We start from the raw sequence: 16419 nt of genomic DNA, 5'->3' as shown, positions 1-16419 counted from the left end.
ACAAGGCTGGACACAGATTGTCCACTTTCACTTCTGGAACCCACTCACTTTTGTAGGCACTGACATCTGACTTCCTTCCAGATAAACAGAATAAAAGCACAGTCCTCCCTCATGTCTGTGATGCAGAAGGAAATGCCCCCATGTATCTGAGCAACTTCTAAGAGTGCTTCTGGTGCATGGGGTGCAGGGTCCACAGCAGGACGCTCCCCCTGCACGTCTTTATCCCCTAGCTTTGTCACTGCCGCTCCGGGGGCATCTCAATGTCATTTTTCCCTAATAAATTAGGCAGCATGAAAGATCAGTGGGTCTAGGGGTCAAGGAGGGGCTGCGCTCACCTGCCGTGGTCACGCACGTGAGCTCTTTTGATTCGCCAGCACTCTCTGGAGGGAGCACTACTCGATTCCCACTTTACATACAAGATACCAAGGCTCAGAGACGTTAAGTGACGTGCGCGGGGACATTCAGAGCAAGAACTTGAATGCAGCCCTTTGAAGAAGGACCAAAAATAGAACAGCTCATTTTTGTTTACTTTTTCTGAAACGCCACCTCTAAGAGGATAGGATGTGTACAAACAAAGTGAGCATCTTGAACACGACTTCCATAGCTTACACTGCTGTCTCGAGCAGGAGGTTACTGTGTGGTGGCCGGCTTCGTGCTGGGGTAGAGAGCCACCCCGATTTGGTGTCCGTGTTCAGTCTAGCCTTCGGGAAGTGGAGGCTGCGTGTCAAAGGCCGTAAGAGAAGAAAACTGGCAGGAAAATCATTTTTAGGGCAAAATCATTATGCTGTTCCTTGCCGTCTTTTAGTAGCTAACCCGCTTTTCAAAATTATTTCTTTAGCTGTAACAAGGACTGTTAAATCAGGACACTCCTTACGTCTCTCCTCATTTTCTCTGGAGGCAGGTATATCTTTCTTCAGCTGAGAGCAACAGAAAAGGTAGGGGCCACCACAGCATCCCATTTGTGAGACACCATTTCACCTGAATGTCGTCAGCCCCCGGGGCCTAGAAAACCAGCAGCTGACTGGTTTATGGAGAAGCCTCTCAGAAGTCAGCCGGGGTTCACCTGAAGTGTGTTCTCCCACCTTCTTCCCTTCCACACGCAAGTGTGAACCTCAGCACTCAGTATCCATTAAGAAAAATACATGCAGGCAAGGTATTGGAGAGTTTTGAATAACGGGGTTTGACTCCTGGGGAGCTATTCTGCCAAGTGGCCCCCCTTCCCCCACCAGCTTTGGGCCACTGTGGACCGAGGCGCTGGGCTCATCTTGGGGGTAGAGCCTTGAGGAGCCCTGTTAGATCACTCGTGTCTTTGTCTCCCTGCTCCCACCACTGATGGAAACGGAAGCAGAACCCCAAATGAACATCAGTAAGGTAATTTGGTCTATCCCATGATTGGCATACACAGGGGCACACACACAAAATCAAATTTGTTCTAGCACTTGGCTCAGGTTTATACCACACCCACACTAAAGAGGCAGGAGGATTAGCCATCCAGCACCTTCTCAGAATGAGTGTGTGACCCAATAAATCTTTTTTTTTCCCCCCTCCGGAATCCTTGAATAACACCTATCTTAATTATTCTGGATTGTATATTGTTTCACAGAGTTCTAAAAGGAAACGAACTGATTTCGGACGGTTTTCCACCTACAGCTTACGTTTGTGCCTTGGGCAGTGATGATGGGGGCTGGTGGGCTTGGGATCACTTGTTTTCATGGCCGACTGTGAATTAATATGGGCAGGAGTTAACTATGATTCAAGGGCCACTTGATTTCTGATTACGCAGGTAGGCGAGCCCGGGTGAATGCCTTTCTTCCTCCACTCCACACACGCAGAATCAGCATCTCGGTTTCAGCGTTCCCCTGGTTCTTCGGTGTTGTGTTTTGCTCCTAGCATGAAGGCGCGGCCCCAGGCCGCAAGAGTAGTGCCTGGGAAGGAGGTGTGTAGGGCTTGGGAGGACTGGTGCTCCCCAACTTTCTCGGCTGGGAAAAAATGTGGTTGGAAATAGGGAAGGACTTTGGAAAGAGTGTGAGGTGAGGTCTGTAAATTGTGAGATGTGGTGTTCCTCTTAGTTCTCGGGCAGATTTTTCAGGATCCAGAATTAAAAACAACAGTCCTTTGAGCACTGTGGCAGCGCTTATATTGCTAATTCTAGTAAATTATGATGCTCACAGACACTGGCGTCATTCAGCTAGTCCCCATCCTTCCAGAACTTCTTAGTGTTCTAGGGCAAACCTCAGATCCCAAGATTTTTTTCCAACAGAAGTAGAAACCTGAATTCACTTGAATTCAGGCAGAGTAGATCATTGATTCCGATAACTTGGGCCCATAGCGGATCTATTTCATGTTCTGTCTAAAAGTTTGGCTATAAAGTGCCATATTTACCCCAATGTCCTATATTCTCTTTACTCTACCTAAGTACAGATTGCCGTTCTTCAGATAAACAATTTACATTTTGCTTTTGCAGTTTCCACTTTCGTTTAACTATCAAGAAACTTCTGAGAAATATTTGGGGTTAGCCTCCAATCTGATTGAAGACAGACACTGTCATCCTTGGCTTTGACTTTTATAGCCGAGTCTCCCCAGGATGTGTCCTCTAGGGGAAAGTCAAGGCTGTGGAGCTGGAAGAGACTCGGGGGTCAGGCCACCAGGGCCGTCATTTTACAAAAGAAGAAACTGAGGTTGGGGCTTGGTGGTGGCAGAGCTGGGCCCAGAAACAGGACTTCAGCCTCCTGGCACGAGGTCATCATGCACCCTTCCCTGTGCCTCCCCTTATCTGTCTTTTGATGTAGGTGCCGATCATTTTACAAACAGGAGCAGGATTGTAGTTGTGAATTAAAAGACAAATACTGCGTATTTCGAGTCCCCAGATCACCACCATTGGCTTAGTTTATTTTTAAGATCCCCATAAGGTATAACAATAAATATTTAAATTTTGCTTTTCATGATCGTATGCACTGATTTCACTTCTCTCCCTTGAAGATGAATTTGCATAGTCACTGGGTTGAGATGGAGAGACCAGTGGCACCAGGACCAGGAGACCCCTGGTCGAGCCCCTTTTAGCCATTTCTCTGCGTCCTCTGAGAGATCAAGAATACAAGGCCCATCTTCCAAAAGGCATTTGTGTGATGATCAAATGAGATAATTGAGGGTGAACCTATTCTGAAAATTATTAGTGCCTAAGAGGTGTAAAGGGACAAGTGACAAATGACAGTCTCATTCCATTTTAATTAAAAAATGGGTAAATGAAAGGACTGATGTGTCTGTCAAACATAAGAACACAATGCTTACAAATCAGGGGCTTGGAGTGAGGCTCCTGATGTATTCCTTCCCAGCTGTGCCGCTCAGGAAAGTTGCTGAAACCGGGTACCTCCACCTCCTCGCCCGTCAGGTGGGGTCTCATAGTGTCTGCTTTATGCTATTGATCTGAGCATTCACCGACATAGTCCATGCAAAGCCCCTAAGATTGTGCCTGATAGTAAGCAAGCAGTGCCTGTTAGTTATCACTGTTAAGTGTTCTCCAGTGAACATGTATGTTCATGCCAATTATACCTAAGGAAATTGTGGAGAAAGTGTTAAAAGAGAAAGAAGCAAACATATCCTTGGGTGGCTGGGATCTTGCTCTAGGGCTGTGTAGGAGAATGGCCAGGACCAGTGGCTGGCCACTATGCCCATTGACTAAGGGTTGGAACATTCCATAGCCAGACCGATCCTGCAAAAACACACACACATAATTAAGGCCCAGGTGCCAGGGAAACTAGAGTGCTATCTCCCTGGGTATTTACCGTCCAAAGGGACAAAGCCCAGACCTTGGAGACCTCTCTAGGTCATAAAAGCCCAGACACATGGGACTCTCCGACCCCTGGAGCAATTTTACCTTCAAAAAGGTCAAGGTAGGAACCCAGGGTCCTTTCCATCTCATCTCCAAGGAGCAAAGGTATCTCTTCCTCCTTCCTGGACACACAGAGAGAGGCAGTTACTTCTCTCCTGTGCATAAGCAGAGAAGATCATTTGTTTTCCACCCCTCATCTGTGGGGTGTAGCCAACTCGATAGGCTCTCATCACCTTGCCTGGTGTCTAGGTGTGGGGGGCAATGCTGGGGCATCGGTGGCTTGGTCTGGACGTGAGTGTCCGTACAGAGCCGCCTCGTGTTTCTGCAACATCCACGTAACATACATGAAGTACATACCCGTGCGAGCGGGCAGCATCTCAGACCCTGCATGGTTTGACAAACAGACCATATAACTGGGCGCATCGCTGTGCCCAGAGAAACCCATGTCCCGTCTGTGGGACATGCTTAAGGACCAAGGGAGTGAGGTCAGCACGGCCCACAGGGGACATCGGCAGGACCAGGAAGCTCCAGGCGGCCTCATCCGGTGTCCCTTCTTTTAGCAAAGACAGCCCCCGGTACATGAATAAACAGCCTTTTTTTGTTGTTGTTTTTTACAAATTTAGCTGGATTCTTTTACCAGAGTGCAGTCCTAATGAAAGGACTCTGTCCCAAGCTGTTCCTGAAAGAAGTGGAGAATGCTGGCGTCTCCTGGTGTTTCCGCTTCTGATCGGCCTCATCGGGGAATTTAATCCATTTTCTGATCAAAGTCCAAAGTCTCTGTTTTGCTTGAGCTTTAATCATTGGCTGTAGAGATTCCCTGCTATTGCACGCGCGTGTGCGCGCGTGTGCGCGCGCACACACACACACACACACACGTTAAAATCGGGTTACAGCCAAACAGTGATTTGGTTCTGAGGGCTGGGGGATTGGGTAGGGAATACACATCTAGATACATAGGCAATCAGTACCTTCATTATGGGAAGGTACTCCCATATCTCTGGTAAAAGTTAACAATATTTTCAGCGTGTTGGGAATATTTTATTCTATATGCTGAATTTTCTATGGGCTGAAGGCTATATGTGAATTGTTGAAATGGCCCCGACTCGTGTTTTCTGTTATTTTTTTTTTAACACTTCAGTCAAGCAAAAGAAGAAAAATAATTTAAATTCAAATGCTTTCCAAACTCCAGTATGAACTTTCACTTCTTTGTGATTAAAAAAAAGTGTCCATTTCCTTTAAGGAAGTAGATGATATTTGTGAGTCTGGCTGAAGAATCCCTTTGTAAAGGAAAGTGGATGAGGCTTGAGAAGGACTTACGCATCAGGAAGCCTGCTCAGGACTTCCTTACCTTACCTATCAGTGAATCTTTCAGATGGGTTGAAAGGTAGGAAGATGCTGTGTGACATTCCATACCAGAACTAAGGAATTCCAGCCCCCCCTGTGTACCGGGATGCCGCTGAGGGCCAGATGCCAGAGGAGGGGGATGGGAGTTGGTGCTTGGAGGGGCCCCGGGGCCTCTGGCCCAGAATGTTCAGAGGCTCAGGGGCTCAGATCGGCCAGGATTTTTATGATTCTCCTTAACCCTGTATTTCATACTCGGAGCACCAGTTTTCAGAGAATTAGAAGAAATAAGGATACATAAAGTCTACTGAGAAGTTCACATTTCTTTTCTCCCAGCAACGTGGAGGAGCCTGTGATTATGAACTGATTTCCACATAATTCCCCATTGACTCTAGCAGGTGTTGAAGATGTAGGGTAGATGGCTGGCACGCGTAGGTCCAAGGGTGCATTTTGAAACAAATTCTTCATAATACATTGCCTTTGCATTGAGCTGTTAGATTGACGAGTAGAGGGGAACTTTGGGTTGTTTCAGTTCTAGATCAATGAGTAGTCATTATTGAGGCTGTCCAGGCAAGTCCTGTATACGAATTAAAAGTAAGAATGTTTTGTAATTGTCCATACTGGTCTTGCGTAGGTCTACCTTTTCCCAGAGCAGTGGTTGACCCTTTCATCGAAATTAGTTTTCCTCCGACTGCTCGGGTTCAGGAAGGAGATAGACAGGCAAGGATGAGGAGGGCATGAGCAACACAGGACTGTGGAAATACACGAAGGCCAGCCAGACGAGAACCAGCAAAGGCTATTTATGCAGAGCTGACCTCTACAAGGGCGTTGGCCACCATCTCTTGCATTTTGGCAGAGACTCCGAGGCAGGCAGAAGAGGGGGGAAGCTCTCCAGCGGAGGCAGGGAAGGCTCCCGGTGTGCCCTGATTGGAGGCTGTTGGCGTGGGGAAGCTGGAGGTGGGCTCAAGAAGCAGGGCATCTGTGATCGGTTAAGGGTGTGTGTTGGGCTTTCTCTAGTAGTTCCTTAGTTGGCCGTCGGGGGTGTTGGGAATTAGGGAAGTCATCCATTTTTACTCGAGTCCTGGCCATTTGGGGCTGATGGTTACGGAGGTTATTGGTTGGCATTTTGGATTATTGCTAGTGGAGGTGGCCTGACTTCCTGTAGGCATGACGTAGAGATAGCAGGCTGGCTTTCTGGGCTGGTGACTGTAGATAGCATTTGGTTTCCTGGCCGGGATGCTGCAGGGTGTGGGTCAGAGTTCTGTTTCTACGTACTTGTCTGGCCATTGTTTGTTCGCATACTTAGGATCTCAGTACCAACATAGCACTGGCCGAGAATAAACAACAGACCCAGCACCTGTTAGCCTGGGAGCTACTCAGGCTGTGTAGCTCCCACTCAGGTGGCGGCCATTGAGAGTGGTCTGGTGGTCGCCGGCAGGGCCCCCCTGCGACCGTCCGTTACATCAGCTGTGCACTTGGCCGTGAGGTGCATAGACACCACAGCGTTTGCGTGCAGAGAGCTCCTGACTGCCTTCCTTCAGCTTGGACTTCATGTTAGTGAACTACTGGTCTGCGGGGCATACTGTTTTATGGGGCAGGAAAGCCCCATGCTGGTTTTTAGTCCCATTTTTGGTAGCGACTGGCTGTCCTCATCCTCTGAGGACTCCCTCCAGTGGAAGATTCTCATCTGCCTCATTTCACCCGTGCTCTCAGCCTTGACATGGCAGAGGGTTTTCTGGCCAGCAATGGCGTATTCCCAATTGCTCTGAAACTTCTGTGGTTATGTCCTTCAATCATTTTCTTGACACCCGCCGGAAGTTCGATGTCATGGTCTCCCTGCCCTGGGCACTGTGTCTGGCCTGAGGCCAATAGAGGCTGCCGCCAAATGGCTTGGCCGTGTTTGTGCAGCCCTGCTGCCCACCGCTGTGGTGCTGGGAGCCCCCGGGGGTTCTTCTGAAGGGGCCCCCCTGCCCCCCAGTTTATTGTTTGTGTGTTTATTGTGTGTTTAGCATCACTGATAGTCAAAGGAGACACCGGCATCCTTTACTTTTTGAGAATTCAAAAAAAAGAAAGTTTTCAGAGTTTAAAACATTAAGTTTTACACAAAATGTGTCTAAAGTATCTAAGTTTATAAATAAACTCTAAAAATATTATGTAGCGTTTTGAAAGACATCTGCAAGTTTTGAAGAGGGGATGGTTTTAAACAGGCATTTCTTCTCTTGCCTTTGTGTGTGTTTGTACTTTTAAATTAAATGACATCCTCTGAGTGTAGGAGTTAAGTCAAAGCTGTCAGGATTTTTGTTTTCCATTCTAATAACAACCCTTGTGCCATTGACTACCAAGAATAACAATGAGCCTTTTTTTAAAAGCTAAAAAAGAGTATTTATTTTTGTTGCTGAAAGAACAATTATTCATGTCCGTAAGTTATTTAAGGTATTTTTATGAATTCTAAGAATAAGTCATTTTGAAGTTCAACCACACAAAATAAAAATGCCTTATTTGTAGGCCCTCCACCTGAAATATTTGGGGAGGTGGGTCTTGGCCTTTCAATAATGATAGCGAACATTTAGTGAGGACTTTTATGTGCCTTCCACTGTTGGAAATGCAGTGACTATATTAACCCATCTACTTTTCACATTATCCTCACTTTATAGCTTGCAGACTTAGACCCAGAAAGGTTCAGTCCCTTGCTCAAGGTCACACAGCCACAATTTGGACCTGGGCCATCAGATATCCACCTTGGGTCTGCATTGAGCCTAGAAGGTTCCACTTGCTGTTTCTCTTCCTGTTGAGGCATTTAGTTTCTCTCTTATTTCCTCCTAAAACATAAGCTTGGACAGAAGAAGAAACATTTACTATATGTTGTTATCTCAGAACCCTTCAGGCTTTTGGAGTATAAGCCATAATGATGATCCTTAGGCTCTTCCCTGGAACTTGGCCCAAGCTCTTGCGGATACGGCCGCTGCTGCTGATCTGCTACCCGTAGCACTAACTCGGGAAAACACAAGAAGAACAAGGAGGATGGTGGTAAAAGTATTTTATGATTATCTTCTGATCTTGTTTTTTTTTTGACCTTTTGATTAAATCTGTTTTAGCAGATTTTTTTTTATTGCGGTAAAATATTTAACACCACTGAACTGTCCACTGAAAGGTGGTTACAGTGGTCAAGTTTATGTTGTATATCTTTTACCAATCAGTCAATAGGAAGAAAAAAATGTTAAAATCCAAGGAGCTGATGAGCGACTCCTCAGCAAGTCGTGATGTCCGCAGGATGCGCAGGTTGCATTGGCTGGAACAGAGTGAGACTTTGCCTAACGTTCACATTCTGCATTGATCTCACAAGGAATCAGAAGGCCTCAGCATGATAGGAAGACCTTCAGAAAAAAGCCAAGAATAGTGTAGAAGTGCCTCCTTTTGGTGCAAGAAGTGGCTGATTTAGTGACTTCAAGGATCACTTTGGTTCCTGCTGTGTTTGGGGAGTGACAACTGCAGATAAAAATGCTGTGAAGATAGGCCCTCCTGTGCTGGAGAGGAGAAAACAAAGGATTGATGAAGAAGGGGGGTCCCTGGTGCATATGTTTAAGTTTGATGGATCTAGTCTCTTTTAGAAGTGAATGTCTTCGAGGACTTTCCTCAGCAAGGAGGAAGCACAAGCCCAGGGAAGAAGGTTGCACAGGACTGAGGGCTGGGATGCTTGACCAGGCCCAGGAGGATTCAGCCTCAGCCGGGGTCATGTTTTTAGGAGGATTGTTATGGATTTTGCGAGAATCCTGATTACAAAGTCCTGTGGGTTCTTGATGGTCTGTCCCATCCCTATTTTTTTTCATAAGCCCTGTTTTTTTAGGGTGCAATTTTTGAGGATCTTCTAATGTTCTAGAAGAAATGCCTGCATCATATTTGGGAGGGCAATGCCCTGAAAAGTTCTTATAGGAACAGGGACAGGTCAAGATCTGGATCAGAACTTGAGTTTTTGCCACTCTGGGCTCCAAGGGAACTCACAAAGGATCTAAAGAAGGAAGAGATGGAGAGAATTAGCAGAGCCTCAAATGCCCTACATAATGTGGCATAGAGCTAAGCCAGGCCACCATGAAATGGTCACCTCTACGTCTAGAGCATACACTCTTTCTCAAAGCATCCTGTTGAATGACAGGAATATACACATGCTGTCACAGGTGGAAAAGTGATTTTTTGTTTAAATGTGTGGGTGTTTAAGAGGTTACCTGCATAATCAGAAAACACAGAGCTGGAGATACCTAAGAGGACATTTCTCTCTAGTCAGAGAATACATAGATCTAGAGCTGGAAATTATTTTAGATTTGACATTTACGTTGTCAAGAAACTTTCCCATATGTCCAACAAGACTTTCTATTTAACTTTAGACTGGTAAAAATAATTCTATTTGAGGGAAAAGCTTGTTGTTATTGTTTGTCCCGAATTGCCCTGACACCTGTTGTCTGCCTTGCGCTGCTTCACCATGAGCCCCCGGTCCCCTGCCGTGGGGGGCAGCCAGTGTGGCTGGGACACATCAGTTCACGAGGCTCACTGTGGTGTGTCACCCGACGACATTGTCCGTCTCAGGAGCTGGGATTCCCGTATGTTTGAATCCAGGTGTAACCTGAGTTTAGAGACTCGCTGGGGAGAGGAAGGTAGTCAGTTTCCTTCCCCAGTACTGTTCCATGGCAAGACGCACATTTTCCAAACAATTCTTTTGGAAGCATTTATTTTAGCCAATGTGGCACCTCAGCCGAAAGTCAGCTCTCCTCTCTCTGGCTTGGATAGTGGTTGGGTGTAGGAATGAAAGTAGTTAAGAGACCCTAAATAGTGTCTTTAAATAAACTGTCACTTCCCTGCTTAATTATGACCACCAATAAATCCTGGAAAGGAGAGGATGGTGGCGGCCGGTCAAAAGGGGAGGAGTACGGTTGCTAGCAGAGACCAGCTGTGAACTCCAGCCCTGTTGCCCATTAGCTACAGGAATTTGGGCACCTGGTTTCATGACTCTTGGTTTCAGTTTGTTTCCTCACAGGGACTGAACTATAGATGTTCCCTGAGGTCCCTTCAGCTCTAAAATTTCTGCTTCAACTATATTCAAATCACAACATTATTATAAAGTTATTATAAATGTGACTTTATCGTATTTACAAAAAGCTATAATACATTTCCTAATCATCAGTAGGAAGAAATTAAAATTGTTGAATTTTTTTAAAAGATTTTATTCATTTGAGAGCGAGAGAGCATAAGCAGGTGGGGAGAGGCAGAAGGAGAAGCAGACTCCCCGTGGAGCAGGGAGCCCGACACGGGGCTCAATCCCAGGACCCCCGGATCATGACTTGGGCCAAAGGCAGACGCTTAACCATCTGAACCACCCAGGTGCCGCTAAAATTGTTGAATTCTTAACTTTGCTCTAATGCCACATTGTGGAAGTTTTCAGGTACCAGGAGTTTTCTCAAGGCTAAAGTTTGTGACAAAGAGGTTTTGAAAAACTGGAGAGAGGTAGGAGGGAAGAAGAGGGATATGGCATAGGGGTGTCCCCCATCAGAGGCCCCACTGTCTGTAAGAATTTGATGTAAGCTAAAAGAGGCCCCAAGAGTTGGTGACAGAGGGAGAAATGACCCTGTAATGTTGGGGAAGGTAGTCATTTTGAAAAACAAAATCTAAAATTTTACATCTTCTCTTTACCCTGGATAGCCAACTTAAATTCCAGATAGATTTAACAATTTTCTTTAAGTAGGAGAAAATAGAAAAAGAAACATTTGTGAAACTTTGCTCTTCAGTAAAGAATTTTCTGTAGAAGAACAAAAAAAGGTTGCAAAAGAAAATTTTGACAGATGTGACTTAAATTTCTGTGCTTCATAAAAAGGCAATCAAAATGTAAAGACTGTTCACCCAGAGAGGATATTTGCTGAAAAGAATGACATCTTCAATGTAAGGAAAATTCTAGAAACAGATTTTAATAACTGAGACTCATCCAGAATGCCTCTGATTCTGGCCCAAGAATCACTTGCATCAGAATTAGTTAAAAAGGTAGATCCCCATCCTCCACTGAACATTTCCACCAGTTCCTCAGCACACTGAAGATTGGGTTGGGATCCATTGCCCCACTCTGGCAGAGAGCATTCCTTCCTGTGAAGGCACGGAAGAGGAATGACATATGGTTAACAGGAAAATGGTTGGTCTCCTGAGAAGTTAAGAAAGTGCAAATAGAGACGATGATGAGATCATTTTTCATTAATCAAGTTATCAAAAAAAAAACTTCAATGGTAACTCCTAGGGATGTGAAACGCACTTTCCATGGCATTTATGGTGATGTGTATGAGGAAAGCCATCTGCAGGACGTGTCAAGAGCCCTTCACATCTTCATGCTCAGAGCCCCATAATTCTACTTCTGGGACCTCCCCTCAGGGAATAAGCCCACCTGCTAACCCACAGTGCTGTTTATATTAGCAAAAAGTTGGAAATAGCAATGTCTGAAAAGCTTGGTGTGGTCGAATAAACCCTGAGCAGCCACTGGTTGGAATAATCTACAGCTATTAAAAGTATTATTTCTGGAGACTACAGAGTAACACTGGAAAACACAGAGAACTTTCAGTGAAAGAAGGACCATACAAAGTTATATCTTGCAGGATGATCTCAACTACGTAAAATGCACCCGTACTTAGGAAAGGAAACGCAAAATGTCGGGAGTGGTTGCCTTGGGTCATGAGTCCGTGGAAGAGTTTAAAGGTTTTTATTTAAAAAAATTTTTTTTTTTTTTTTTTTTTACTTTTCTGGGTCCTCCATGTTTTTGAATGACTAAGTATTCTAATTTATATAGGGGAAAGTGGGAACATGCTCAGAAGTGGTCTTCCGTCTTCAGTCCTGCTGCAGGTGGGCTCTGGGGGAGGAGACTCAGGAGTCCCCTGTTACCTCGGGGGGTGCTGGCTAGGTAGGTATGGGTGTGCTTTGTGCTCCCATTTTGAAGATAAGGCACTGAGGCTTGGGCAGGGTGGATAACTTGCCTTAGGTTCCTCAGCAAGTAAGAGTTTTGGGAAACCCTGGGAATGATTACCAGGCCATTTTGAGGCAAGAATTTTCCCCAAGGGACTCTACCCACCAGTCTTCGAGCAGGGCTAATTGGACAGATGTTTGCAACTTCAGGTGACTTGGGGCGGCCCATTCAGACCCACAAACCTGTCCTCTTGCTGAAGTAGGGAAGAAGGGACAGTGTGATGGGACAGTTGGAGGAGGGCACCCACACTGGTGTGTCTGCAGAGACATGGGAGGGGCTGCTCCCTGCCTGACGGCTCCCCACTCTTCGCAGCTGAAGGGCGATAATGAGCAAAAGAGAAGAGCAAACCCCTGTGGTCCTACTCCCTCCAGAAGCATCAGGCCTGGTGGGCTCGCAGTAGTTCCCTGGCAAGGGAGTGCGTTCAGTGGGTAAAAGAAAAAATCACCCACTAATGTCTCGATATGAATATCACTCATTATTTTTCCCTATCGCTTAAAACATTAAGCACACTGAAGCATTAATTAGCGTGCTGAACTTCCTGAGAGGAGCAAGAATAATTTGAGCTGTGACTTTTAATTACCTATCTTGTAAACTCCTTCGAGGTAGAGAAGCCCTGTCACATTCCCCGTCGACTTTCAAGGGGACTCCTTCAGATGTCATAAGACTATCCATCAGAACTACAGTGAGTAAACTGTTGTCGTGGGAATATATTGATCACAGGCACCTGAAGGGAAGGCTCTCCGTGTCTATCTGGGCCTTGCTGAGGCGAGACCAAGACCTAAGCTACGGGCAGAATTGATACGTACTTCACTTGTGACGAATCTTTGATTTGTCTCTTAAAAAAAATAGCATAGGACATAAATTTAAATTGACATTTGTCAGAATTCTCTCAGTCAGTCATCCTCTGTGATGGGGTCTAGACTGGTTGGGCTTTATTTACACAGTCCTCCAGAGGGTCACTCACCAGGGTCCTAGGTGGGTGCGCCCCGCGTGCACACATGTGCTGTCATGCTGGGAATATCCGTGCAGATCCCACGCCTATGCAGAGGACGTGATTGCCATCTTTGTGCTTATAACCTCAGGCCTAGAACAGTGTCCTTTTGTGCTCGGTTGCTTCCAGAAGGTCAGTGCTTCCGAATAGGTCTTTCATACATTTCAGAAGGAGGCCAGGGAGACCCTGTAGTGCCAAGACAAACTTGTGGTACCATTCTGCTTGTCAAGGCAGGATATGTGGAAGGGGAAATGAACTAAGACAGGAGACACGTGGGGAGGACAGAGGGGAACCAGCTCACCTCTCTGGCACACTTCTGTCCACTGGATGGAGGTGTGAGGGCGAAGATCTGAAAGGCAAGTGGTGACCAGGGGAGCTAACCCAGCACTGAAGAGCTGGAAAAGCTGTAAGGCCTACCTTTTGAGGGTGGCCAGTGGGCCCTCTGTGGCCCGGTATGCTGTCTTGGCGACAGCCCGGGGGCATGTGGTAGGAGATGGTGGCAATGGGCCAGGCGTGGGGCTCGGCCCAAATCATGACCCTGTCTAACAGGAGTGGCTGAAACACAACTCAACTTAGCCTGAGCAAATGAGAGAACGTGCTGGGAGGCTAGAGAGCAGGTGCAGAATCCACGGAGGAGAGATCCACACTGGGGCCTCAGGGCTTGGGACTAGGGTTGTCCTTGGCTGCTTCATGGCCCCATCCTGAGATAGGCTCTCCCTGGGACAGGAAGAACCCCCACATCACACCCTAGCACCCTGAGGGCAAAGAGAAAGCCTTGGACAGGATTCGGGTTGGCCTTGGTTGGTCACATGCTCTCCTCTTGGGCTACTGCAGTGGCGGAAGTTATATTTGGAAGGCCAGGGTCACATGCTCATGCTGGGAGTCAGGTGACAAGTACTATGAGAGACAGCCCTACTAAAACACTGTGACAGGAACCCAAAGGAAATAAGAGTCGGCTGGATTAACTGAAGTCCACAAAGAGGGGCACTCCAGACCTGCTGCTTCCATGATGATGCTCATTGTGAGGATGTGCACTCGTCCGTCCTTCCAGACTCATGCCGACAGGGTGTGGCCCTTGACCACCGTGGCTATTGAGCACCTGAAATGGGGTGAGTCCAAACTGACATGTGCTATGACTGGATTTCAAGATTTAATGGGGAAAAAAGAATGTGAATTATCCTGTGAATAATTTTTTAAAATTTATTACATGTTGAAATGATGATATTTTGTATACGTCAGGGTCAATGACCTATATTGTCAAAATTACCTTTATCATTTTACTTTTCTTAATGTGGCTTCTAGACATTTAAAACTACGTATGTGGCTCGCATTTTATTTCTCTTGATGGCACTGTTGTAGGCTGGGTTCATATTTCTATCTTGTAGGTGTTCAAGTAGTAAGATACCAGTTAATCCTTAAGTTTATTCACCAATGGGTCATGTACTTTCATTTTCCTTGAATCGGTCTCCTGAAACTTCAGTGTGTGTTCCCTGTTTGAATGTTGAGGGACTTCAGTGAGTAGGTCATTATTTGCCCTTCATAATTTTGAGACAGAAATCTAGTCTGTCTGGAAGGGCCCAGTCTGTCTTACCAAGCAAGACCTAGACCGTGGCCCAGACTCACCAGGCTAGAACCACAACAGAATCAGGGGGATAACAGCGACTGATGGATGTCACAGTTTATGCACAGAATCTCATTCTTGGATCCCATCAGTGAAGGTTTTCAAGTCTTCATTAAAACCACCAGCATTCTGCTGCACCAGCGTGGCTCAGTCCATTAAGCGTCAGCTCTTGGTTTTGAATCAGGTCGTGATCTTAATGGTCGGGAGATCAGGCACCGCATGGAGCCCCATGTGGGGTTCCGTGGGGTTCCATGTTCAACGGGAAGTCTACTTGAGATGCTCTCCCTCTGCCCCTCCCTCCACTTGTGCACGCGTGCTCTCTCTCCTCTCTCCATCAAAATAAATAAATAGGGGTTCCTGGGTGGCTCAGTCGGTTAAGCGTCTGCCTTTGGCTCAGGTCATGATCCCAGGGTCCTGGGATTGAGCCCCGCGTTGGGCTCCCTGCTCAGCGGGGAGCCTGCTTCTCCCTCTCCTCCCGGCTTGTGCTCTGTCGTGCCATCTCTGTCGTTCTCTCTCTTTCTCTCTCAAATAAAGAAACACAATCTTTAAATGAATAAATAAATCTTAAAAACACATAAACCCACCAGCATTCTGAGTTACTTTGTTTTAGCTCTTACAAATTATTTTTGTATCCCCTTGTTGACTCACCAAGCATTTAGTCTGCAACCCAGATGTGAGAAAACATTTCAGACCTTAATCAAAATGGGAGCTCTCTGCCCACTTAGAGGTGTCACTCTTGCCTTCACCCATCCATCCGTCCTTCCATCCCTTCGTTCAGCTGGTGGTTACAGCCTCTGCTATGTGCTGCGCCCTGGGCTGGGCCCTGGGAATGCAGCAGTGAGCCAGCCAGGACGTTCCCCAAACCAGCTTCCGCTTGCCTGCACGTCTGGTGCCTCAGTGGTTCTAGAACACTGTTCCCCAAAACTCTTGCAGGAAGAGCACAATGCCTCGTACAGAGAGTCTCAGGATGGTTCAGCTGGAGTGGAGAAGGTGAGGACGCTGACAGGGGCCCGCGCGGCTCCCCTCTTGAAGGGCTTCTCTGAAAACCCCTGTTTAAATCAGCCTCCTCTCTCCAGACATGTTTTAGTTATTATGTCTTCCGGTAATACATTTTGGTTAGCTGGATTAGAGCTAAGATCCCTACTTAATCAGGCAAAATTAAGGAGCTTTTCCTGCAATTGACATATTGAGAGAAATACATTCAAAACCAAACCAAAAGAAAACAAAAAAAATGGATCCAGCCCAAACGATAGATGTTGGCGGGGATGCGGAGAAAGGGGAACCCTCCTACACTGTTGGTGGGAATGCAAGCTGGTGCAGCCACTCTGGAAAACTGTATGGAGGTTCCTCAAAAAGTTGAAAATAGAGCTACCCTACGATCCAGCAATTGCACTACTGGGTATTTACCCCAAAGATACAAATGTAGTGATCTTAAGGGGTACATGAACCCCAATGTTTATAGCAGCAATGTCCACAATAGCCAAACTGTGGAAAGAGCCAAAATGTCCATCGACAGATGAATGGATAAAGAAGAAGTGGTATATATATACAATGGAATATTATGCAGCCATCAAAAGGAATGAGATCTTGCCATTTGCAACGACGTGGATGGAACTGGAGGGTATTATGTTGAGTGAAATAAGTCAAAC

The 16419-nt window shown here is 46.3% G+C and overlaps 1 protein-coding gene across 2 annotated transcripts in view; it reads left to right on the top strand.

Annotated features, from left to right (window-relative positions):
* Positions 1-16419, top strand: part of NPAS2 (neuronal PAS domain protein 2) — a 156156-nt gene that overhangs the window by 17996 nt on the left and 121741 nt on the right. The gene's annotated exons all lie outside the window — the stretch shown is intronic.

This window comes from Leptonychotes weddellii, chromosome 10, assembly GCF_054177405.1.
Source record: "Leptonychotes weddellii isolate Sample4059 chromosome 10, ASM5417740v2, whole genome shotgun sequence".
Lineage (NCBI taxonomy): Eukaryota > Metazoa > Chordata > Mammalia > Carnivora > Phocidae > Leptonychotes > Leptonychotes weddellii.
Note: the sequence above shows the minus strand (reverse complement) of the source record. Positions and strands in the feature narration are given on the sequence as shown.